This window comes from Chlorocebus sabaeus, chromosome 15 (assembly GCF_047675955.1).
Source record: "Chlorocebus sabaeus isolate Y175 chromosome 15, mChlSab1.0.hap1, whole genome shotgun sequence".
In the NCBI taxonomy this organism is placed as follows: Eukaryota; Metazoa; Chordata; class Mammalia; order Primates; family Cercopithecidae; genus Chlorocebus; species Chlorocebus sabaeus.
This window is the reverse complement of record NC_132918.1, coordinates 24,664,828-24,690,630: the sequence shown is the minus strand read 5'-3', so window position 1 is coordinate 24,690,630 and position 25,803 is coordinate 24,664,828. Positions and strand designations below refer to the sequence as shown.

The 25,803-nt window shown below is 34.4% G+C and overlaps 1 long non-coding RNA gene across 2 annotated transcripts in view; it reads left to right on the top strand.

Annotated features, from left to right (window-relative positions):
- The window catches only part of LOC103221313 (uncharacterized), a 349,435-nt gene that overhangs the window by 168,013 nt on the left and 155,619 nt on the right, over positions 1 to 25,803 (top strand). For both annotated transcript variants that reach the window (XR_012095553.1, XR_012095554.1), the window contains exon 7: positions 2,978 to 3,142. This is a non-coding gene — a long non-coding RNA (uncharacterized lncRNA). The remainder of the gene's footprint in view (positions 1 to 2,977; positions 3,143 to 25,803) is intronic.

Genomic DNA, 25,803 nt, shown 5'->3' with positions numbered 1-25,803 from the left:
GATTGGCTTACAAGGTTGTTTAGTAAAGTTTAAACTATTTCTATAATTTAACTGATGATAAGCAGCAAAGAGAGAAAGTATAAAGCTTCATTTTAATGTGTATGTGTTTGTGTGTCTGCATAGAAGCTGTAGTATACAGCTTGGTATATTAGGCTGGTAAAATATTACAACTTGTGTGATTTAATGGAATTAATTCCAAATATATTTATATTTCATGCATTTCTTAATTCTCTATCGTGACTTTTGATCTGTAAATACATTTTTGTTGTTTTGAACCACAAAGTTTGTGATAATTTGTTACAAAAGCAACAGGAAACTAATACACAAGTCAATTATAGGAATGACATTATATTTTCTTGTTTGTCATCAATGTCTAAACAAATGCCATTAGAAACATAAATTCAGAAAAACATAAAACAGATAGAGTGCAAAAAATAAAATATAAAGCATTTATATTTTTATTTCCCTAGAAGTATATCATTTCAGTCTTCAAGGTTGAAATTCTAACTATTCAGAATAATGTTCAATAATTCTCCCGTGTTTTACCATGGAAAAATTAATTTCTAAAAGTTTGAGTCCATGAGTTACATGAAAATATAATTACTATTGTGCTTAATAAAACTTTCTATTTGAAATAACTGTTGAGACTAATTTGAACCACACATCATTTAACTGTTTGCAAAGTTTTTTTGAAAATAGCCCTACTCCATAAACAGTTGTCCCTATACTGTTTTCATGCACACAAGAAAACCTGAGATTGAAAAAGAAGAAAAATAATTTTGAGTAGTCATTTATTCTAAATGAAAAGTCACATTTCAGTGAAACTGTTTTCCATGACTATATGAATTAAACCAACATCTATTAATACTGACATAGTTTTCCTTTTAAAAGTACTAATCGTTAAACTCATGCTGATATTTTTTTTCTGAAGATTTATTACCTAGCTTTTATGGGGTTTGTAATATTTATATGGCCCCACATATGCTAGATGAGAAATATCAAGAAATATTTTGTGCAAGTTTTATGTTCATTGTCAATTGTTATTACTAAATTTTTTATTAAACACCTATTCTTTAGAATTAAATATTTTTGGTTCATTGTTGCTAAAAAGAGTTTATCGCAAAATGAATGTGCAAACAATCAATGAAGCAAATTAGTAGTCAATATTCATCATAAATATATGATATCATCTTCAGCCTCTATTTCTTATACATATTTCATGTGCATATACTTTCCTACATTCCATATAGCCCTTACTAAGTGGAGGCTTAGCAATTTGAAACTCACAGGCTATGGGACAAGGCAGACACACCTGGCTGGGACATGTTATTTTTCGTCTTTTTAATAATTACTATTCCAACTGGTGTAAATTTATTTCTCATTGTAATTTTAATTTGCCTTTATCTGTTGCTTAGCAATGTTGAGCATTTATTTTTATGACTGTGGAACAAATAGGTGTCAATGCACAGGAGATATTTGAAAACACTAATTTGCAGTGCATGGGAGTTCTGAAATACAGAAATATAAATTTTAAAATTTTCAGCATATGGGCAGTCAATGAAACCACTTGAGATGAAAGATCTGGCAAGGCATTTTCAGCATTAATATTTGTTGAACACGTTATTGGCAGTTTCTAGAGATAGGATGAATCGCATTTGTTTAGACATTGATGATAAACAAGAAAATATAATGTCATTACTATAATTGACTTGTGTATTAGTTTCTTGTTGCTGCTGTAACAAATTATCACAAACTTTTTGGTTCAAAACAACAGAAATGTATTCTTTCATGGTTTTGCATGCTCAAAATATGTCCAAAGTATGTACCACTGGGTTTAAATCAAGATGGCTACATTCTGTCTGGAGGCTCGAAGGGAGATTTTGTTCCTTTCCTCTCTCAACTTCTAATGGCTGCAGACATTCTTTGGCTCAAAGCTGTGTCACTCTAGTCATGGCTTTAGTCATCACATTGCCTTCTTTTTTTCTTCCTCTGCCGTAAAATATCCCTCTACTTCCTTTTTATAAGAATGCATGTGATTCCATTTAGAGTCCACTCTGTTAATCCATGATAATGTCTCCAACTCAAGATCTTTAATGTAATCACATCTACATAACCTTTTGTTGTCAGATAAAATAACATTCACAGGTTCCAGAAATTAGGGCATGGGTATCTTTTTGGGGGCATTGGGAGGTTGGTTATTATCAGTGTACTATGATTTTGTCTTTCTAATCTACATCAAGATAGGAATTTTTTATCCTATCTCTATCATCACTCCCTTGAAATGTAGGTATTCAGAGAAATATAAATGTGCTATTTTTTTTAAGAGTTGGGATCTCACTATGTTGCCCAGATTAGAGTGCAGTGGCTTTTCACAGGTGTGATCGTAGTGTACTACCGCCTCAAACTGGCAAGTCATCATCCTTCCTTAGCCTCCTGTAGCTGGGATTTCAGGCATGCACCACTATGCCTGGCTAAACACACTCTTTTGTCAAGTATAAAACTGTGCTATTCATTAGAGTAGCCACTAGCCACCTGGAGCAACTGAGCAATTAAAATGCAGCTAGTCAGAAATGAGATATACCGTAAGTACAAAATATACATCACACTTGGAAGACTTGGTACAAGACATACAATGTAAAATATCTCAACTTTTTGATTAATTAAATGACTTGTTGGTATATTGTATTAAATAAATTATTGAAGTTAATTTTACCTTTTTCAATATGGCTACTAAAAAGTTTAAAATTACATATGAAATTCACATTATATTTCAACTAGACAGCACTAGTCTAGAATGTGTATGTTTAAATTTTTTCACTATATAGAGAAATTGTTTCCTTATAAATAATTAAAATTCCTGAAAGTTGCACACCAAGTTAATTAAATGCTGATCTTTAAAAACTGTATGGCTGTACCTTGCTCTTTTGTAATCCATATTCATTCAAACTATGAACTTCTGCTTTTCTCCATTTTACAGCAACAAACCAGCAGGACTTCCTGTGAAATCATGACCCCCATGTGCTCTTTCAGCCCCCATCAATTCGTACCTCTAAGCACCTGAGAGCCAAAGTAAACCACAAGAAACCACAGGTACTAACTCTTTTAGACCCGACGAGGTGTCTCCCAAAGACAGTCTGGCATGGTGAGTACCAGAGTAACTGGCAATCTTTTAGAATGGAGAGAAAATAAGAAATTGGGAAAAGTTTGGCATTTGCTTTCAACAGAGATCAGATTCTGACCTCTGAAAAGAAGAAATAAAGGAAAATGTTTATGATGGGGAGGGATCCAAGGGTAACTTGTGGGAAAGGAAGAAGCTTCCAGAGAAGGAGGTTTGAGATCTGAGAAGAGACTTGTGTATGTCTGAGGGAAGAGTTGGAGACAGGTAACCAGGGGAGAAAATATGGGAAGTTTTGAGCAGTGAAGTTCTGATGAGATGGAAAAGGAGAAAGGACACTAATATTTATTAGGCCTCTACTGTGTGTTAGATACCTGCACATAGGTTATTCAAATACACGTACAGTATTCATTTTTGCAGGCAAAAATTGAGGTACAGAAAAATGAAATTATTTTGCTAAGGACACACAACTATTCGGGATCAAAGGTAAATTTATAATCCATTGATTAGTGGGTGGATATCCTTTTAGAGTGTTAAACATAGATTAAAGTGTGAAACTGCAAGGGTGAAAAATGGGCACACGACTGAGTAATTTGAGAAAAGTTGAGTCATTTCAATGATAGTCTGTGTGTAATCTGGGTTGGAAAAGTGAAAGCAGGGGGAAGCAGGGAAGGGAATTGTTTGTACTTGGAACTGTCCATGATAACTGTGGGAATACTAACACACTGAAAGCCCCCGGAAGAAATGACATATTAGTTGGCCTTGTAACTAGGCAAAGTTTTGAACTTGACCAGTTCCTGAGCATCCCACTGTAGTTCTATAGGTCAAAGCATAGACCTTTGGAGTTTTATATATTTGCCCATAAAAAATGTCAGCATATTTGAACTTCAGCCTCTCACAGATCTGATGGAAACCTACTCAACAGAGATCGGTTCAAGTTTTAGTAAGTTCATCTCTAAAACTGAAGAGAACATGAATCACCTTGCCTTCAGAATTTCTAGCTCCGTAATTTGCAACTTATACTATTCCTTCTAGAAATTATTTCATTCTCATTTCTTCTAGAACCTTCAAGTGTTCAAACACCTATTCTTCAAATATTCACATTTTCTTCACTTCAGTAGACTCTTCCAACCATGGGCTATAGGATAAATTATTTTATTGATGCCCTTCCCTAGTACACTATTGAACTCTAATCACTTAAGCGTTCCATCTATGAGTACATGAACATAGTGGCTGCTGGTGGAAGGCTGAGAGAGTAACCACTGGTGGGAAGTTGGTGATGGGAATGGGGAAAAATGAAAAACGTCTTACACTCTAACAGGCTTGGCTCACCATCATTTACAAAGTCCTAGTGTAACTCTTATTCTTGCTGCTCTTTGGCAGGCTTTTTACATTAACTACTCTGGGTGTTTCCTATTCTGATTTCTTCTCTCTCTCTCTCTTTTCTCTCTTTCTTTCTTTCTTTTTTTTTTTTTTTTTTTTTTTTTTTTTTTTTTTTTGACAGAGTCTTGCTCTGTCACCCAGGCTGGAGGGGAGTGGTGCGATCTCGGCTCACTGCAAGCTCCACCTCCCGGGTTCAAGCCATTCTCCTGCCTCAACCTCCCGAGTAGCTGGGACTACAGGCACCCACCACCACGCCTGGCTAATTTTTGGTATTTTTAGTAGAGACGGGGTTTCACGTATTAGCCAGGATGGTCATGATCTCCTGACTTCATGATCCGCCTGCCTTGGCCTCCCAAAGTGGTGGCTTTACAGGAGTGAGCCACTGCGCCCGGCCTATCCTTCTTTCTTCTAGCTGTTAATCTTGCCTTTCATTTAGCCAAAATCAAGACACTTGGCCCAGGCTTTCTCATTTTCACCTCATTTTCATCAACCACTATCTCTACATGAAGATCTTTTCATCCTTCTCAATGTTTGTGGAAAAGAAAGCACTCAAACCCCTTTTTGTTTTCCTAAAAAGGTAATTGTTATTATTTACCTTTCTTCTATCATCTTTAATTCTTTCTTTCTGTTGACTCTTCTTTCCATGTCTGATGATGGTTAACTGTTTTTTAAGCTTTGGTAAATCAACAGGAGAAATAATGCATTTTTCTTTAAATTAGCCTTTCTTGAGTTAGGCGATTGAATATTTAAATGTTTAGCAGTCATTTCGTTTTTTACCCAGTGAATTGTCTTTTGAAATTTCATGCTTCTCTTCCTAATTATAAATTGGATAAATTTTGCAATTTTTTTGTTTTGAACTTGCTTATGAATTAATGTTAAGCATTTGTCTGTAATATTTGTGACAAATATTTTTCTGTTTCTTGCCTCTTAGTAATGTTTTAAAAATGTTAGATTTTTAAAAGTTTAGTTATATTTGTCACACTTGTCACCATTTCCCATTGTGATATCTTTAAGTGCTTATATACTTAGAATGTCATTTGCTGTCTGTATTTCAGATTAAGATACACAGGCATTCAGTGTTTACAGTTAGGCATACATTCTGAGAAAGGCATGGGTAAATTATTTTGTTATGCAGACACCATAGAGTCCACATACACAAATTTAGGTGTTGTAGCCTGCAACACACCTAGGCTATATGGTATAGCTTATTACTCCTAGTCTACAAATCTATACAGCATGTTACTATAATGGATACTGTAGACAATTGTAACACAATATATTGCAGTATCATATATGACATTTTATGGTGTCACATATGTAGTTTGTTGTTGACTAAAATATCACTCTTTAACACATGACTATACTTTTACGTTATTTCTATTTTTATTATTTTAAAGTTTTGAATGAATGCGTATTTCTTTTACCCTTTCTCATAATATTATCAAATTATCTTAGATCATGATAATTGAAGTCTTGAAATCTTCTTTGACTTGTCTAGCTTAATTCATATGCCATATCTTTAATTTAGAAACTATAATCTTCAAAAATTAAATCAAATTTGAACTGAGTCATTCCATTGATAATAGTCATAGTAAAGATAAGGATTACATCATAATTGTATCCTCAGCACATAGTATAATCCTTGATGTATTATTTATTATTGTATGTAATACAATAATAAACTTTCAATAAATGTTTGCTGAATTGGATTACAAAATTAGGTTATCACATTAAATCAATGTCATGGTAATTATTTTGTGTATATAATGCAATGCAACGTCTTCCTGAAACTATGCTTTTAACCAAGTCAACTTATATATCATTCACTTGTCCTCATTCCTTACTTTTATATTCTTTTCTTCTTTCTATCCAGCTTCAGACAATGTTGGCATAGTCTCTTTTCTGTTTCTCATTTTAGAATTCAGTTGCCTAATTGAAAGGGCAAATATTCATCCAATGACTCTTCTTTCTGACCACTTTGGGCAACCAATCATCTTCAGTCCCTAAGACTCCCTGTCTGCATGGGATTTTCTGTAAAACTGGCTCTATGCATTTATAAATATGGCAGTTCTATTTCCCCATAAGTTTCTACACTTTGAATTTTCTGATATTAGCTGCAGTAAGGAAAACTCAAAAGAAATGGTTGTCTGAATAATTGCTTATTGAGCATAGATTTTATTATATGACAATCATTTAAATAGTGCTAGTTCAAGCAAAGACCAGAAGGGGTTTAAAGATTCCAATAGGAAATCCTTAAGCAGACTTCATTTGCTAAAGAGTGAAACTTTATAGTTAATACATAAACTGTAAAAAATTAAAAAAGAAAGGATGTCTTTGGAAGAAAAACAGACACATGTCCTGGTATTATTTTTTTTAATATTGGAAAACAGCTTCCTATGTAGTCAGATGATCCAGTTTTCTAAGAGTATGTAGGTTGAGTTTATAATTTAAAATTTCCTGAAGCAAATATAAAGAATCGAGATGAAAAACATACAGTCAGAATGGAAGAAACTGAACAAGAAAGTAACATGAACATATAGATAAACTTAAGTACCAGGTATTGCCTTCTATAGTTTTTGTTTGTTTGTTTGTTTGTTTGTTTGTTTAGAAATAGACCAGAAAACATAGGTGCATTTGTTAACGCTACTGAGAAGAAAAATAATGGGTTAGAAATTAAAACTGTTTTGGTAAGCCATAAAACAAGATGTGTAGAAAGAACTGGGAGTATGAGACCTCAATGTTTTGTCTAAGGCCATCCCTATTAATTTTCATCCATAAGCCAGGCAAATAAAAGCAGTATAGAAGTATATCTAACCCTGTATAACCCTGAGTTAACATTTTTGTAGGAACCATGCTTGTTTACAGTTTCTGTATTTAGTAAGAATGTTATAGTTGTATAACATCTCTCTATGGCTCTTTGAAAATAATAGTAACCACCATTTATTACACACTCACTGCATGTCACATACTGTGCTAGTTTCCTAAACCAGGTTTCATTTTATCTTCACAGAAATCTTATGATATAATACAAGTATATATTTTACAGATGAGGAGACTGAGGTTTAAGTACCTCAGCTGACGGCTGAAGTTCATATAAATATAAATGACAGAGCTGGGTACTCAACTTAAGAAATATGATTTTGGAACCTACTACTATAAAACAAAACCCAATTATTAAGACATGTAAGATCCAACTTCCAAAATTAGTAACATCAAAATTACTGGGTATGTCAAGAATATTTGTGTTTATAGGTTTAAGAACTTATTCTTTCTACCACAGATTTAATAATTAACACTTATAAGATATATTACATATTTGTTTGCATTAGTAAGTGGTATAATAATAATAATTTATACTTTTTTGATGACTCTGCATCTGAAGATCGTCAGTGAAAATGATGGAAGAGGCCAGGTGCAATAGCTCACACCTGTAATGCCAGCACTTTGGGAAGTCCAGGCGGGCAGATCACATGTGGTCAAGAGTTCAAAACCAGCATGGCCAACATGGCGAAACCCTGTCCCTACTAAAAATACAAAAATTAGCCGGGCCTGGTGGTGCATGCCTGTAATACCAGCTATTCACAAGGCTGAGGCAGGAGAATCGCTTGAACCCTGGAGGCTGAGGTTTCAATGAGCTGAGATCGCGCCACTGCACTCCAGCCTGGACAACAAAATGAGACTCGTCTCAAAAGAAAAAATAGAAGATGGAAGATAGTATTCATTGGAATACATCTAAGTGATATAAAGTCATACCTTCTGGATCTCAAGAATAAATGTATAACCTCATGGCTTTTTAATGGCACTTTAGTGTAAATGTAGGAATTAATAAGTCCTGTTAAATAGGTGTCTTTATGAAAAATATTGAATTAAGTCTGGAGCCTCTGTCTCCTTGGGTACTTGTCTAAGTGGCACTAGTTTGTGATTACAAAACTTGGAATGGTAGATTATTGACATATAGCCTAGTTTTGTTCACTCTTTGGAAGTTTTGAATGAAAGCGGGAGTATTGGAGAACAAAGAATGTATTAAAGGTAAGGTAGATTTATGAGGATGATAAGGTTTTAACTGAAGAAGAGAGGCAGGAGAGTTTATCAGGAAAGTAAATTTACATATAGCTAGGGAGGAAATACATAAAAAGAAAGTAGGTAACAAGAAAATAGTTTTGTTAGTTTATTTTTGTTATACCAATTTTGACACGTCAGCTGGAAGTACTCTGTGTTCTCATTAACCTCTATTCCCTTGCTGCTGTTTCCAAATTCTCCAGATGGCCTGTGGCTAAGAAATGCTTCTTATAGTGTAAGTTTGGAGAAAAGGGCCTGTTGTAGTTCCTTTGTTGATACTGTTCAGTTTGAAAAAGAAGTCCTAAGAAAATCCTGCTTGATTGTTTAAAATAGCTACAGACTTTCTTCAGCTACCACAATAAAGGGAATGTTTTATTTAATTGATATTATAAAATATGATAATTATATTTATCACTGTTCAAGATGCATGGCATATCAGTAAAATGACTTTTTATCTTATTTAAGAAAGCTATACTTATTTCACCAGTATTACAGGTACTTTTGCATTTTTATCAATGAAAAAGAATATATATAATATAGAAAGTATTGAGTATGGATTCCTGGTCTGAAATTTTGTCTTTTTTCCCTGTAAAATATTTTCCATTTATCACTTGGGTTGGCTTAATGTAGAGAGGAAACATTTAGACATTAGCAGTTGCCTATGTTAATCTGGTCATTCTGTAACAGCAACCACAATCACTTTCATAAAGTTCACTCTTTCAGTGATTATGCTGTTGAGACGCAGAACAATGACATTTATTCTGTTGTGCTTTTAAGGTTTATATCTTAAGTCAGAAACAATGATTTTCTCAGCCTATATTATCATACTGACAGGTTGCCAACTTCTCAAGCTGCAGAAGACACTTCAAAGAAACATTTATTTTTCATTCATTCATTCAACGTGCACTGAATTACTAAAACACTGTCTGTTACATGCCAAGTACTGCTTGAAGTACCAGAGATGATGTAGAAAAAATCAAGATGTAGTATCTACCTTCAAGGAACTTCCAGACCAGTAATCGAAAGTAGACTTGGCTACCAAAAAAAGACCTGGTCTTCCATTAGATATTAGTGTAGGGCAAAACAAAGGATAAAAAGCAAAGTTCTTAGCTTTATCTATGGGGTCAGAAAATTCTTTATAGACATGACACTTTGTGTTTTAATGTAAGAGACAGCCTAGCAGGGAGAGGGTGGGTACATTGAAGAACAACCTGAGGAGCTAGCATTCCTGAGAGAGGAATTAGGATGGCCACAGGTAAACCAGTTGACACAGTTAGATAAATGTAAGCCACCACGCATGACCAGAACGTAAGGTATGAGAGGAATCATGGCAAAAACTATGTCTGGAGAGGTAGGCAGGTCCCAGGTCATGGTGTGCATTGTATACTAAGCTAAGGTGTCTAGATTTGTTGTAAGAAACAATGAAAGACTGTTTACACAGAAATATAATAAACATATTGGTAGTCCAGAAAACAATCCTTATAACACATTGGGAACAGTGGAAAGCATATATGTGAAGATCAAATCACTGCACATCTTGGGCACTTGAGACAGCCTGTTTCTGTCTTCCATGTTGCAATTCAATATTTGCTTTTTTTTTTTTTTTTTCCCCTGAGATAGAGTTTCACTCTTGTTGCCCAGACTGGAGTGCAGTGACACGATCTGGGCTCACTGCAACCTCTGCCTCTGCCTCCCGGGTTCAACCAATTCTCCTGCCTCAGCCTCCCGAGTAGCTGGGATTACAGGCATTACCACCAAGCCCAGCTAATTTTGTAATTTTAGTAGATATAGGGTTTCTCCATGTTGGTCAGGATGGTCTCAAACTCTCGACCTCAGGTGATCCGCCCACCTCGGCCTCCCACAGTGCTGGGATTACAGGCCTGAGGCACTGTGCCCGCCCAGCATTTGCCTTTTAACAAAGTATCTGACCATGCTTTGGCTGTGGCTTTCTGGACACTTCCTTCTTAAAGAGATGTGTATTTCTTATACAAGGAAATGTTCTTTTGGCTTTTCAGATTAGTTACATATTTAGCAACTTTTTGAGGACTTTCTAAGTTGTTACTCTACGTAGAATGAGAACATTTCAATGTGTTAAGTTGTATATTTTAAACTTGAAGTTGCTGGTCTTTTTTAAACATAGATTTGTGGGTTTTTTTAAATAAAGTGGCATTTTATTTTCATTATGTTAAAAATCTTAATTTTGATGATGGTAAATATCTTAATTAATTGAATGAAAATTTGTAGCCTTAAATTTTCTTCTCCCAATAACCCGCTCCATAGGCAATGACTTTAATTTTTTGAATCCCCCCCTTGGCTTTCAAATACAATACATATTGTTAAATGATGTGCTTTTACTGCTTTTTCTTATTAATTTTTGATTTGTATGTTAAAATTATTTATTAACTCACTGCTATCATGGCTGAAGATTTATTTCCTTAGCAATAGCAGGATGAAGTTTTTTTACCATTTCCCCCAATTTCAGAAAAGTCAGTTTTCACAGGATAACTGCAAATGTAGGCAGTCTTTAAATCTAAATTGCTTACTATAAAAACATTTTTTCTACATTCCTTTCTATATTGATACATAGGTATCCTTTATATATTTATTCTTTTATATATAAATATAGATCTACAGACTTATGTATATCTATATATATTCATACATAAAATATAATGAAATCATAAAATATATTCAGACACATCAGAACCCAGGAAAATGTCTACTGCCTAGCTGTCATTTTGGTTCCTTGCCTCATCTTTTTCCCTAATGGGATCCATTGTTTCCTAGATCCTATATCTTCATTCGATGAACTGATTGATTAGTTAATTAACATTCCCTTGCTTCCTTGGAGCATATCGTTCATATAAAGAGATATAAATATAGAGAGATATATGAACAATACGCCCCAAGGAAGCAAGGAAATCTATATAGAGAGAGATATATGAATGATACGTTCCAAGGAAGCAAGGGAATCTCTATATAGAGAGAGTTACAGATATTTCTATGGATCTATATATATTTAGATATCTCTATATATCTCTATATATCATATTCAGATATATATCTATATATCATATCGTACAGATATAGCATATCTATATTTATGATATATGATATATCGAGAGAGAATATCATATAGATGGGATATTCCAAAATATTTATTCAGATTACCCATTTATTAAGGTCTTTATTTTTTCAGGTTATCCATTTATCAGGTCTTTTTTTTTTTTTTTTTTTTTTCATAAACTTACTTCTTCTTGCATCCATGTTCCAACTTTAGTCCCAACTGGTGGCTTCTAGTCTGCTGCCCAGCTGTCATTTTGGTTCCTTGCCTTATCTTATTCCCTGATGGGATCCATTATTTCCTAGATCCCATGTCTTCATTTGATGAACTGATTGATTAGTTAGTTAATATTCCCTTGCTTCCTTGGAACATATCGTTCAGTAAATATGTTTAAGAAGGTATATGGGAGGACATTTTCCTGGGTTCTTGTGTGTCTGAATATATTTTATGATTTTATATTTTTTTCCCCTCACAGCTTCAGTAGCTTTTAGACTCATCAGGCTGGTGAGAAATATGATGCCAGACTGAATCTTTGTGACCCATTATTCTCTGAAACTCTTTAGCTCTTCTCATTTTTTCTGGTATTCTGAATAATAATGGTATGCCTTGATGTGTGGTGTGAAATTCCAAGCTGAGTACTTAAGAAGTTCTTGGATAGTTTTTTCTGCTATTTCTTTGGTAATGTCCTTCACTTTCTATTTTCTATATTTTCCAAAACTTTATTTAGCTAGTTATTAGACCTTCTGAATGAATTCTCTAGGTCTCTAATTCTTCTTATCTTTTATTTTCTTTCATGTGTTTTTTCTTTTTCCTATGAGATATACACACAGAGATATAAAATCATAAAGTTATATAGTATAAAACAATAATGAAATAAGTATTTTTGTACTAATCTCCCAGAATAAGAAATGGAATGTTACAAATAACTTAGAAGCTCTTGATGTTCCACTTAAGAGTTATGTGCACTCTGGGTTAAAAGAAATTTGCTTCTCTTCTTGGTCTGAGTGTCTTTTCCTTTTTTTTTTTTTTTTTTTTTTTTGAGTAGGTATTGTATTGGAAATATATATATATCATCCTCCTTTGCTGTGCTAATATGCTTTATTACTTTTCTAATATTAAACAAAATTGTATTTATGAAATAAATCCAAAATGGAATTTTTTATATGTTCTTTGGTTTAGTAAATATTTTCCATAAGATCCTTGCTCCAATAGTCAGGGGTGAGATGTTAATAAATTTCCTTTCTCATACTATGTTTGTTTAAGTTTGAAAACAAATTTTGGTATGTTTTTTCTTCACCTATTTCCTGAGAATGTTAATGTAATTTAATGTAGTGTCTTTGTACTGTATCAACTTAGTTAAGCTGGAACTATGTTTCTCAGAACTCCCCTCCCTTTCTGGTTCCAGCTCTAGGGGCAACAGGGAATAAGGGATTTATTACAGGAATTAGAAAAGACCAGCTAAGTAATTTGGAGGACTGAGTATAAAATGAAAATGTGAAAGGATGAACCATGAGAGAAATATGTGGACGTTAAAGGAGAACATGGAGTAGCAGCCAGTCTCCTCTGAAGGCTGGAGTAGGGCACAAGACATCATTGCAATTTGCACATACTTTTGTTGATTCACTTGCTCATCTTATTGGGCCCTCAGCTCATCTAGGTTTTTCGGGCCATCCTTCTTCAGATTCTCTGACTCCTGAGCTAGATACTTGTTGCTAAGGACACTCGTTTCTTCTGCAGGAGATTGGAGGTGTTGAGAGATAGAGATTTCAGAGTATTCTTGTATCTCTCAGTTTGTCCAAGTGAATTCCAATTGATCCTTACTCTCCTCTACTTCTTGTGTATGTTATTTCCTAATTACTACCTGTGCTAATTTAGTGACTTGAGGCCCACCTCAAGATGCAGGGGTATCTTGAGGATGCTACAGCTTTTCATAGACTTTAAAAGATATTTTTTCCACAATCACATAAGGTCTGACTCCAGGGTCTGCTCCTTGGGCTTGCAGTCAGTGCATCATCACACTGGGCCACAGACTTAGAATGATGCCCATGCCCTGTGGTTGATATTTTAAAACCTTTAAGAGTTTTATCTTTAATTTTCTGTCTTGTAAGCAAAATCTGATGGGACAATGCAGCCTAAGACGGGTACTTGGGGCCTTGGCTCAAATTTTGTCCTCCAGTCCTGGAAGTACTTCTAGCTGTGGATTTCTTAGCCACTGCCCAGCAACTACTGCTGTCCTCTAGACTCAGCAGACCCTTGTGCATAAAGGTGGGGAGAGTTAGAGTTAGATACATGCACCTCAGGCATCAAGGCATGGGACTGCTCTGTGACTGCTGAGGTCTGCACTCACTCACAAGTATTTCCATGCTCAGGGCAGTGTGACCTTAAATAGCAAATAAAAACATCATGAAAAATAAAAAAAGAGACTGGAGAAAAAAAGGAGAAAATTTTGTTCTTTCTTGTCATGCAATAAGCCCTGTATTTTCATTTTATACTGAGTCCTCCAAATTACTTAGCTGGCCTTGTCTAATTTCTGTAATAAATCCCTTATTCCCTGTTGCTCCTAATTGTTCTTGTTCTCTGATTAAAACTTGTCTGGTGGCCGGGTGTGGTGGCTCACGCCTGTAATCTCAGGGCTTTGGGAGGCCGAGGAGAGTGGATCACCTGAGGTCAGGAGTTTGAGACCAGTTTGGTCAACATGGCAAAATCCTGTCTCTACTAAAAATACAAAAATCAGCTGGGCGTGGTGGTGCGCGCCTGTAATCCCAGCTACTTAGGAGGTTGAGGCAGGAGAATCCCTTGAACCTAGGAGGTGGAGGTTACAGTGAGCTGAGATTGTGCCACTGCATTCTAGCCTGGGCGACAGAGCAAGACTCTGTCTCAAAACAAAACAAAACAAAACAAACAAAAAACCTGTCTGGTATAATGAGGAGTAAACTGTTTCTTGAATGTTGATAGAACTCGCTTGTAACATATTTGGGCATGCATCTTCATTGTAGGAAGATATTTAGCTGATTATGATATTATATTATGATCTTTTGGAATTTTAATTTCTTTTCAAGTTAAGAATTGGTAAATTGTATTTTTCTAAATATTTATTAACTTAATCTAACTTCTCAGATGTGTTGGTACAAACTTGTTCTTGAAATTTTCTTAACTGATTAATCTTCGTGGCATCTATAATTGTGTTCCCTTTGTCTTTTCTGGTTTTGCTTAAATTAATTTTCCAATGGCTTATCTATCTATTGGTCTTCTCAAAGAGCCAATTTCTATCATTTCTGACCTCTATATTATGGTTTTTTTTTATTTCTCTGAATTATGTTCTTATGTTTGTGTCTTTGAGTTTATTCTACTGCTGTTTGTTTTATTGTGTTAATTTGTAAATTTATTAACTTTGAACGGTTTTAAACTACTGGTTAATATACAAAAAAAAAAAAAAAAAAAAAAAAACTAACCGGGCGAGGTGGCAGGCGCCTGTAGTCCCAGCTACTCCGGAGGCTGAGGCAGGAGAATGGCATGAACCCAGGAGGCGGAGCTTGCAGTGAGCTGAGATCTGGCCACTGCACTCCAGCCTGGGGGACAGAGCGAGACTCCGTCTCAAAAAAAAAAAAAAAGAATATAAGGCTTAGATTTAACTTTAAATACAAATTTTTAATCAAAATTGTTTGGGTAATTTACATAAAAGTACGTATAAAATTTGGTATGCCTTGACAAATATATACATCAACGTAACCATTACCATAATCACGATATAGAATATTTCTATCACCCCAAACAATCTCTTCTGTTTTAGATTCCTATCTAAGGGATCTGGGGAATCATGCCCTATAAACCATAAATTCTTATCTGATGAGTATTATTTAACCCTGTATATTGTGACTGACTTTCCAACCTGACTCTGGCATAACATTACCAGACAAGAAAGAAAACCCAAATATTTTACCCCAAGGCAAGTTTTGTTTCCCTAACTTGAAATGGCCCTGCAAAGCTGTCCTTTGTGGGGGGAAATTTGCATCTGTAAAGAATCTCTGTTAACATAGATAGATCTTTTTCTTCCTGGCCCTCTCAATCCTAAAGAGATTAACTAAAAGCCTATCACCTTTTGAAGATCTAAATAGGAAACTTTTGTCATCTATTATCTCTAAGCGGGGCCACTGTAAGACTTCAAAGAAACCTTGGTTTCCACAATATTTTGTCTTAACCCGAATATTTCCTTTCTATTAATCCCAGGTCCTTAAACAAATTCAATTGTCAACCAGAAAATGTTTAAATTAACCCCACCCCCTGCACCCAGCATTGAGTTGTCCAGTTTTTCTGGACTGAGGCAATATATTCCTTAAATGTCCAACTTTTCTGGACCAAACCAGTGTATTCCAAACCATGTGCCATTGGGAACATGTACTCAGGAACTCCTGAGGGCTGTGTCATGGGCCATGGTCATTCATATTTGCCTCAGAATAAATCTCTTCAAAGATTTTTACAGAATTTGCCTCTTTTCATTGACAATAATAAACAACTTCAGCAGCAAAGTTCCAGAATACAAAACCACTGTATAAAAAGCAGTAGCATTTCTGTACACCAACAACATCCAAGCTGCAAAAATGCACTCCCGTTCACAATGGCCACAAAAACAATAAAAGACCTAGGAATACAGCTAACAAGGGAAATGAAAGATCTCTACAACAACAATTACCAAACACTACTCAAATAAATCACAGATTACACAAACAAATTAAAAAAAAAAAAAAAATCCCTGTTCATGGATAGGAAGAATCAATATTGTTAAAATGATCATAGTACCCAAGAAAATTTACAGATTCAGTGCTATTCCTATCAAACTACTAATCACATTCTTCACAGAATTAGAAAAAAATATATATTTTAAATTTCATATGGAACCAAAAAAGAGCCCAAATAGCCAAAGCAATTATAAACGAAATAACAAAACTAGAGACATCACATTACCTGACTTCAAACAGTTCTACAAGGCTAGAGTAACCAAAACAGTATGGTACTGGTACAAAAACAGACAAATACACAAATGGAACAGAATAGAGAACCTAGAACTAATGCTGCACACCTACAATCATCTGATCTTCCACAAAGTTGACCAAAACTAACACTGGGGAAAGGGCTCCCTATTCAATGGTGCTGGAATAACTGGCTAGTCATACGCAGAACACTGAAATATAAATAAATCAATTCAAGATGAATTAAAGTCTTAAATGTTTGTATAAAAACAAAATCTGTAACATAAGCTAAGAAGTAGCGTTCTGGACATAGGCACTGGCAAGAAGATTTTATAACAAAGATGCCAAAAGAAATTGTGACAAAAACAAAAATTGACAAATGGGACTTAATAGAATTAAAGGCTTACACAGAATAAAAGAAACTATCAACAGAGTATACACAAAACATACAGAATGAGAGAAAATATTTGTAAACTATGCATCCAACAAAGGTCTAATATAATCTGTAAATAAATTAACAAGCAAAAAGCAATCCCATTAAAATGTGGATAAAGGACATGAAGTGACACTTTTTAAAAAAAGACATATACATGGCCAGCAAGCATGTGAAAAAAATTCTCAACATCACTAATTATTAGAGAAACGCAATCTAAACCACAATGAGACACCATCTCACACCATTCAGAATGGTTATTACTAAAAAGTAAAAAAGATAATAGATACTGGCAAGGTTGCAGAGAAAAGGAAATGTTTATACACTACTGGTGAGAATGTATGTTTATTCAGTCATTATGGAAAACAGTGTGGCAATTTCTCAAAGAACTTAAAACAGAATTGCCATTTGATCTAGCAAGCGTATTACTGGATATATACCCAAAAGGATGCAAATAGTTCTACCAAAAAGACATATGCACTCACATATTCATCACTATATTCACAAGAGTAAAGAATTGGAATCAACTTGGTGCCTATCAACAGTCGATTGGATAAAGAAAATGTGGTACATATGTACCATGGAATACTACACAGCACAAGAACAAGAACAAAGAACAAGTTCATGTCTTTTGCAGCAATATGTACAGAGCTGGAGGACTTTATTCTAAGCAAACTAACACAGGAACAGAAAACCAAGTACCACATGTTCTCACCTATAAGTGGGAACTATACATAAAGAACACATGTATACAAAGAAGGAAACAACATCCACTGGGGCCTATCAGAGGGTGCAGAACAGGAGGTGGAAGAGGGTTGGAAAACTACCTATTGGGTGATATGTTTATTGCCTGGGTAATTAAGTAATCTATACACCAAATGCCCATGACACACAATTTATGCCTATAACAAACATGCACACGTACCCCTGAACTTTATTTTTAAAAGATTTTTAAAAATATCTTGTTTTTAAAAACAACATGTTTTTAACAGTTTTAAAAAGTTAATAAGTTAAACAAGTTTTAAAAATATTTTGAGTTATTTTTAAAAGCTTTTTAATGTTTTTTAAATTAAAAAAAGCTTTTAAAAATAAAGTAAAATTCTCAAGAAGTGTAATTATAGAAATGCTTAGATATAATCATACAAGAAAATGAAATGATGCACCACATTTTCTAAAACATCTAAAGAATATTACTACCACAGCTTAGAGTCGCTACTTTGAAAAGATAGTTTTTGGAATGTACCATGTGTATTTGCAAAGAAAAGATATGTATTTTCTACATATTGTATATGATGTACTAAATGTTTCCTTTAAATCTAATTTGTTAATTTTGCTATTCAAAGTGGCATTATAAGTGTGTCACAACGGTGGTGTTACTGCCATCATTTCTCAAATATGTAAAAGTATTTTAGTGGTCACAGAAATGTGGAGGGTATTATTGTCATTTCCTTAGTGGAGTCCTGGGTGGTAAACATTCTTGCATTGGCTAAGAGAGTGAGCAACAATCAATAAGTGTACTATATGTTGCACAACTGAACGTACATACTAGCTTTCTTTTACCTGCACAAACCACTTTGCCAGTCTTTTATAATACACCGAGCTTTCCAAGCACACAATTACCACAAAGACTAAGGAAATATAAAGTCAACTCTGGGGAGGCAGAGCAGAGAGTCAGAAACAACTTGAGTCCTTGGTGAAATCACTCAGCAGTGAATCAAATGATTCAGAAGTTGCTCTCATTTGTATTAAGGGAGGAGACCACCCCTCATATCATCTTATGCCCAATTTCCGCCTCCAAAGAAATAAGAAGTAAAAACTAAAAGGCAGAAATGAAATCCACAGGCAGACAGCCCGGTGCCGCACCCTGGGCCTGGTAGCTAAAGATCGACCCCTGACCTAATTGGTTATGTTATCTATAGATTACGGACATTGTATAGAAATGCACTGTGAAAATCCCTATCTTGTTTTGTTCTGATCTAATTACCAGTGCATGCAGCCCCCAGTCACATACCCGCTGCTTGCTCAATCTACCCTCTCACACTCACCCCCTTAGAGTTGTGAGGCCTTAAAAGGGATAGGAATTGCCCACTTGGGGAGCTCTGCTCTTGAGACAGAAGTCTTGCCGATGCCCCGGACCAAATAAACCCCTTCCTCTTTAACTCTGTGTCTGAGGAGTTTTGTCTGAGGCTTGTCCTGCTACAGTATATCTGGTTACGTGCATTAATACATTCCCTTAGTGGTCAAGTTTTTTTTTGTTTTTTGTTTTTTTTTTTTTTTTAAATATTTGTAGTTAGAAGCAACCTAAAATTTAGACCTAATAATTTTTATTGTGTTAGCCAGCCAGGCTGTATGCACCTGTAGTCTCAACTACGCAAGAGGCTGAGGTGGAGGATCAACTGAGCTCCAGTGATTGAGGCTGCAGTAAGCTGTGATTGTTGCATTACAATCCAGCCTGGGCAACACAGTGAGACTCTGCCTCCAAAATATATATAAACTATGCCGGCAGGGCGCGGTGGCTCACGCCTGTAATCCTAGCACTTGGGAGGTCGAGCTGGGCAGATCACGATGTTAGGAGATCGGGACCATCCTGGCTAACAAGGGGAAACCTTGTCTCTACCAAAAGTACAAAACAAATAGCTAGGCATGGTGGTGGGCGCCTGTAGTCCCAGCTACTCAGGAGACTGAGGCAGGAGAATGGCGTGAATCTGGAAGGCGGAATTTGCAGTGAGCAGAGATCGCGCCACTGCACTCCAGCCTGGGCCGCAGAGCGAGACTCCGTCTCAAAATAAACAAATAAATTTAAAAAATAAATAAATAAGAAAATATATTTACAAAATAAAATAAAGTGACAGTAACTTAAAAAGTAATAATAGCCATATTGAGGATGGCTGCTCTTATCACTCTTATTGTTTATTTTAATTGTATATTTATTGGAGGGCTTCATCCCTCAGAAATAGCAAAAAGATGAAATAGAAGAGTAGAAATAAAGAATAACTGTCTACAAAGTCTTAAAAACCTTTAAAAAGGCCGGGCGCGGTGGCTCAAGCCTGTAATCCCAGCACTTTGGGAGGCCGAGTCGGGCGGATCACGAGGTCAGGAGATCGAATCCTGGCTAACCCGGTGAAACCCCGTCTCTACTAAAAAATACAAAAAACTAGCCGGGCGAGGTGGCGGGCGCCTGTAGTCCCAGCTACTCGGGAGGCTGAGGCAGGAGAATGACGTAGACCCGGGAGGCGGAGCTTGCAGTGAGCTGAGATCCGGCCACTGCACTCCAGCCTGGGTGACAGAGCGAGACTCCGTCTCAAAAAAAAAAAAAAAAAAAAACAAACCTTTAAAAAATCCTAATAGAAGTATAAGTGAGCTTAGTAAAGCTGCAAAATAAAATCAGAATGTAAGTAAATTGTTTCCATAGACAAAAAAAATTTGGAAATTAAAATTTTAAAAAGTATTTATTGTGATTACCTGTATTGTGTTATTATTAGCATGAATGAGCCTCTCTATTATATAATCTACTAGTAATATATAAAAGATATTATTAATAATTTGCATTTGTTATTAGTCTAGCCCTTTAATAAATTTTCTAATAGATCAAAGTATAGTCATTTTTAATTTTCCAATTGTATGATTATTTGTATACACATAATTATTTACCAATTTCTAAAACTGTATACTTGGACTGAGTATTGAATTTATTAAATACTTGATGAGCATTGAGATTATAATAGTTTATTTTTTAAAAGACCTTTTGTATTTTTCTAATTTAAAAACTGTGAATTCTGGTACTAGGTCTTACATGGTCAGGTTCATGGATCTTTTCATACATTACATATTTCAGTTAATATGTTTCCTTTGCTATTTTTGAAATCTTTTTTTCTGTTATGTTTTTAATATTTCGTAATGACTTTTTTCTGTTATGTTTTTAATATTTCGTAACGGATTAAGTCAATTTTTGTTCTTCTATGCTATAGAAAAATTTAAATAGAATTTTTAAAATTACCAGTTTTTAAAATTACCAGTAGTATTATATTCTTTTATAATTTATAAAAGTACCTTTATGTCCCTCATGATTTTATTATATGTTTAGTTCTTTACTTCATTTAATTTTCTCATGTTGTTCTAATTATATTTGCCAAAGTTTTATGTATATTATTTTTTATTTTATTTTAAAATTCTGTGCTTAAATGTACTTACTAATTCTGGTTTTTCTTCCCTCTTTTTGAAAACTCCTTAACTTCTGCCTGTATTTCATTATTTCTGAAATATAGTTTATATTAACTACACAATTTGGTTTAACATCCTTCTTTATTAAGCTATTTGTTATTTTGGATTATTTTTGATACATCTCTTTTTTTTTCTTTTTTTTCTATTATGTATGACATTGCAATAAATATTATTATAAATGCTTTTGTTAATTTCTCTTATTACTTCCTAACTATAAATTCCTATAAAAAAATGATTAGGTTGAATTGTTTCTCTCTCTCCATTTTTCTCTCTTTTCTCATTCCAGTTTTACAATGCATTTTTAAATTAATTGCTTATTAAAAGTTTGCACAATATCCATTAGTATGCATTCATGTTTGGTTTTGGTGCATATGAAAATAGATAAAGGTAATTGACCTTTTTCTAACTACTGCTCTTATTTAAAGTATAAATAGGACTGGGTAGCCCAATATCTTTCTTTTTCAGTCTAAAAAATTGATTTGTTAAAATCTCAAATATTTTTAGTTTTAGAATTCCTTTAATGAGGAGAAAAATCTTAGATATGAAAATAGTAAATGTTGGTGCTATCCACAGATTAAATAATTTAATTGAATTGAATTTATTAAATACTTGATGAGTATTGAGATTGTAATTAATCTTTGATTTAATATTAGATTATAAACTTTCAACTCTAGCTTTTATGTAAAATCATACTTTCACTTTATTACATAAACAGAGAAAAGGAAATCTATCTATAGTTGGTAATGCTTTCCTTGAGATGAATATGTTTGGAGAGAAGCAGAAGGCAGGTCTCTGTACATTTAATTACCTTTCCCTTATAACTTCTAGCTTCAATTTCTTTTCTTGTAAAATTCTCTGTAATCTCCAAGGACACTTTAACGATAGAAAAGTTTATTTCAAAATGATTTAGAATTAAAAAATAAAAACTACTCTTCTGGCCCACCCGATTTAGGCCCAGTTTTACGTGTTGGAATGGTTGTTTAGAATGAGGGAATGTACTTTCATGATATGAAATCCTCAATTGTTTATATTTGTATAGACTAAGGAAAGAGCAAAGCATGAGCCACTGGCTTTGGAGTTAAAAATATTTCAGCTCAAATTTGTCTGCTGCTTTTTAATTTAGTGACGTTGAGAAAACTTATTAATATTCCTAAATTTCAGGAAGATTTAGTAAAAATGAAAGTATCTATGTGTGCATGTATGTGTTTATGTGTGTATATATATATATATACACACACACAACAACTTACTTCCAAAGTGTTATTACTTATGTAAATAGGTTTTCACTGTTAAATTGGTGTGTGTGTGTGCATACAAATGTGTGTGGTGCATGTTTGTTTATATACAAAATTTAATAGATTTGGAAGCACAGGCATATAGAGTAGCCACTTTCTCTGAAGGAGAGAAGTTATTTTTATTTATTTATTTATTTATTTATTTATTTATTTATTTGAGACAGAGTCTCACTCTGTTGTCCAGGCTAGAGTGCAGTGGCATGATGTCGGCTCACTGCAACCTCCACCTCCCAGGTTCAAGCAGTTCTCCTGCCTCAGACTCCCAAGTAGCTGAGATTACAGGCATGCACCACCACTCCTGGCTAATTTTGTATATTTGGTAGGGATGGAGTTTCACCATGTTAGCCAGGCTGGTTTAGAACTCCTGACCTCAGGTAATCTGCCTGCCTCAGCCTCCCAAAGTGCTGGATACGAGTGAGCCACTGCACCAGGCCTCTGAAAGAGAGAGGTTATTGATAGAGAACTTGAATTTAAATTTCAGATCTATCATCCATTAGCTACATGACCTTGGATAGGTTACTTAATTGTTCTTTTGTTTTATTTACCACCTATTTGCTCTCTCTACTCCAGCCAGGTGATGAAATTATTTGATCAAAACTGATTTGTATACCTGGAGCAGATTCTTTATCTCTTCCAGCTCTTTTATTATACCCTAGCTAACCATCTCATTATGCACATTGCTTTGATAAGGAAAAGGATGTCAAAGAGCAAACTCCTTTCTTAGTCAGTGTACTTATTAAACATACACTATATGTTTCTTATATTTCTTACTTCTATCTATGAATATCTATTGCTATATCAACAATCTGAAGTTCAAAAATTATGTAGTGATCCTCTTAGAATATGCATCAAACTATTTCTGTGAAGCACTGTGTGAAACAATCCCTAAGAGACATCTGTATTGAATCAAGAACTCCCTGGAGCTATCAATAGTTTTTTGTTTTGTTTCAGTAGTTTTTTGTTTGTCTTTTTTTCTTTCTCCTTCTCATAATCTTTACTTGGGAGAAATTACGTTGAATTCACAATCAGGCTTATTCTGCTCTTCCCAACACAATAGTAGAAATGAAGTAATATGTATAGCAGCATATTGTCAATTCACAGTTACAGTAATGCTTATGAATGTGGCATTTAGATGCCTGACAGATGTTTGCCTGTGTAATTTTTTAGAATCATATTTTCAATTGCTTTTTATTGTGATGTCTCTTAACAGGAAGCATAGATCTAAAAACTTAGCTTTGAATAATTTTTCTACTAAAAACCTGTGAGAAACTAATAATGTCATTGTTATTTCTATTATTACTAAGTATATGTGGTTCTGATATTAGATATCTTCAAGAGAGTTAATCACTCTTTATTACCCTCTAAAGATCAGTTATTTTTACTCCTACCAACCTCCACTTGATATATAATTTTTTCTTCTTTCTTCAATAAATTTCATGTTCAAACTGTATTATTTACTTCCATGTTGTTGTTTATTACTTATGTAAATATGTTTTTACTGTTCAATTGATAATATTTTTCTTTAACTGTGAAGAAGTATTTGAGTATGTCAGGTTGGAATTGACCGCATCATATTTTCCCATTAAAATTACTAAACGTGTGTGTGACACAATTTTCAGGAAGAAATTAAAATTGTTAACTAAAAATTGAGTTACATTTGTCACTGAAAGAATCAGAAGCCAGGATAAATTCTGTTGTCTATAAATATAACTTCCTTGTTGAATATAATGAATGAGTCTTTATAGTAAACATCATTAGTTATTAAATTCTATAAATAGCACACTGCATATATGTCATTACAACCCATACACTGAAAAGACATTTGTATATTTTTTGCCATACATTTTAAATATTATTTATCATATAAATAATATAGGAATCTTAATATAGTTTTAAGCATCTATGATTTAAAAGTGCCAAAATTTGATACAAAAAGTCTAAATTTTAAGTCTTAATATGTTTAAAAAAAAAAAGATGACTATGTCACTAGAAATTATAATTGTTAATTATTCCATTGGAAGGTTGATTTCTTCAACACTTATTTAATTGTAGCACTTTTGTCATGAATAGTGGACAGATTAATATGACATTTAATTAATAGGTTCATTTATTTGAATATAGTAAATACACACTATGGCCTAATATATTAAATAAATTATGTGTGAAACTATGTATAAAAACAAATCAAACGTTAATTTCCAGAGTCAAGAGTGCATAGATTTTTAAAAAATAAATAAAACATAAATAAATCATAGCTTCTGGTCTTGCTTTTTAATTTTTTTTAATACAACACCTTATTTTTTTATGCCTATGAAGAGGTGAAAATTCAAAATGATTCATTGTATTATTTACCTGAAAATTAATTTTTCCTCTATCCCACTGTTTACAATAATGATTCCTTCTACAAAATCTTCTTTAGGATATATATTCTCAGGTGGAACAAAATGGCTGATACAACCCTCCAGTGATGATCCCCCACCCCTGCCACACTAAAATCACCAAACTGGACAACTACTAGTGCAAGAAAATAGCCTCATAAGAAATCAGGTCTGCAATCACAGCACCTGACTTTGACATCAAAACAAGCAAAGAGGCACTGAAGAGCACTGGAAAAATAGGCTTGAATTTCCTGCACTGTCCCTTCCCTCTCTCCCAGCAGTGCCATGTGGCATAGGGAGAGAATCTGTGTGCTTGAGCTAAGGAAGGAGCAGTGATGTGCAAATTTGCATTGGAATTTAGTGTTTCCCTGTCACAATGGAAAGCAATAGAGAACAGAAATTCAGCTGGTGCCACAGAGATAACAATCAGACCAGCACTAGCCAGAGAGGAATCATCCAGCCCAGCTGTGAGAACCTAAATTCTGGCTAACCCCACCATGGGGACCTAAAGCAATCTGGGGTCCTAAATAAACTCCAAAAGCAGTCTAGGCCACAGGAACTGCAATTTCTGGGCAAATCCTGGTGCTATGCTTGGCCCAGCACCAGTGGACTTGGGGTACATGTGCCTGAGTAAGACATCAGCTAGGGCAGTCAAGGAAGAGCTTACATCTACCCTCCCTCAACCTCAGGTAGCGCAGTTTGGAGCTCCAGAAGAGAGTCCTTCCACTTGAGGAAAAAAGAAGGAAATGTAAGGAAGACTTTGCCTTGCAGCTTTGATACTAGCTCAGCCACAGCAAAATAAAGCAAAAAAATAGAGGCCTGAAGCCCTCATTTTAGGCCCTAGTTTCCGAATGGCATGTCTAGACCCACTCTGGACGAGAAGGAAAA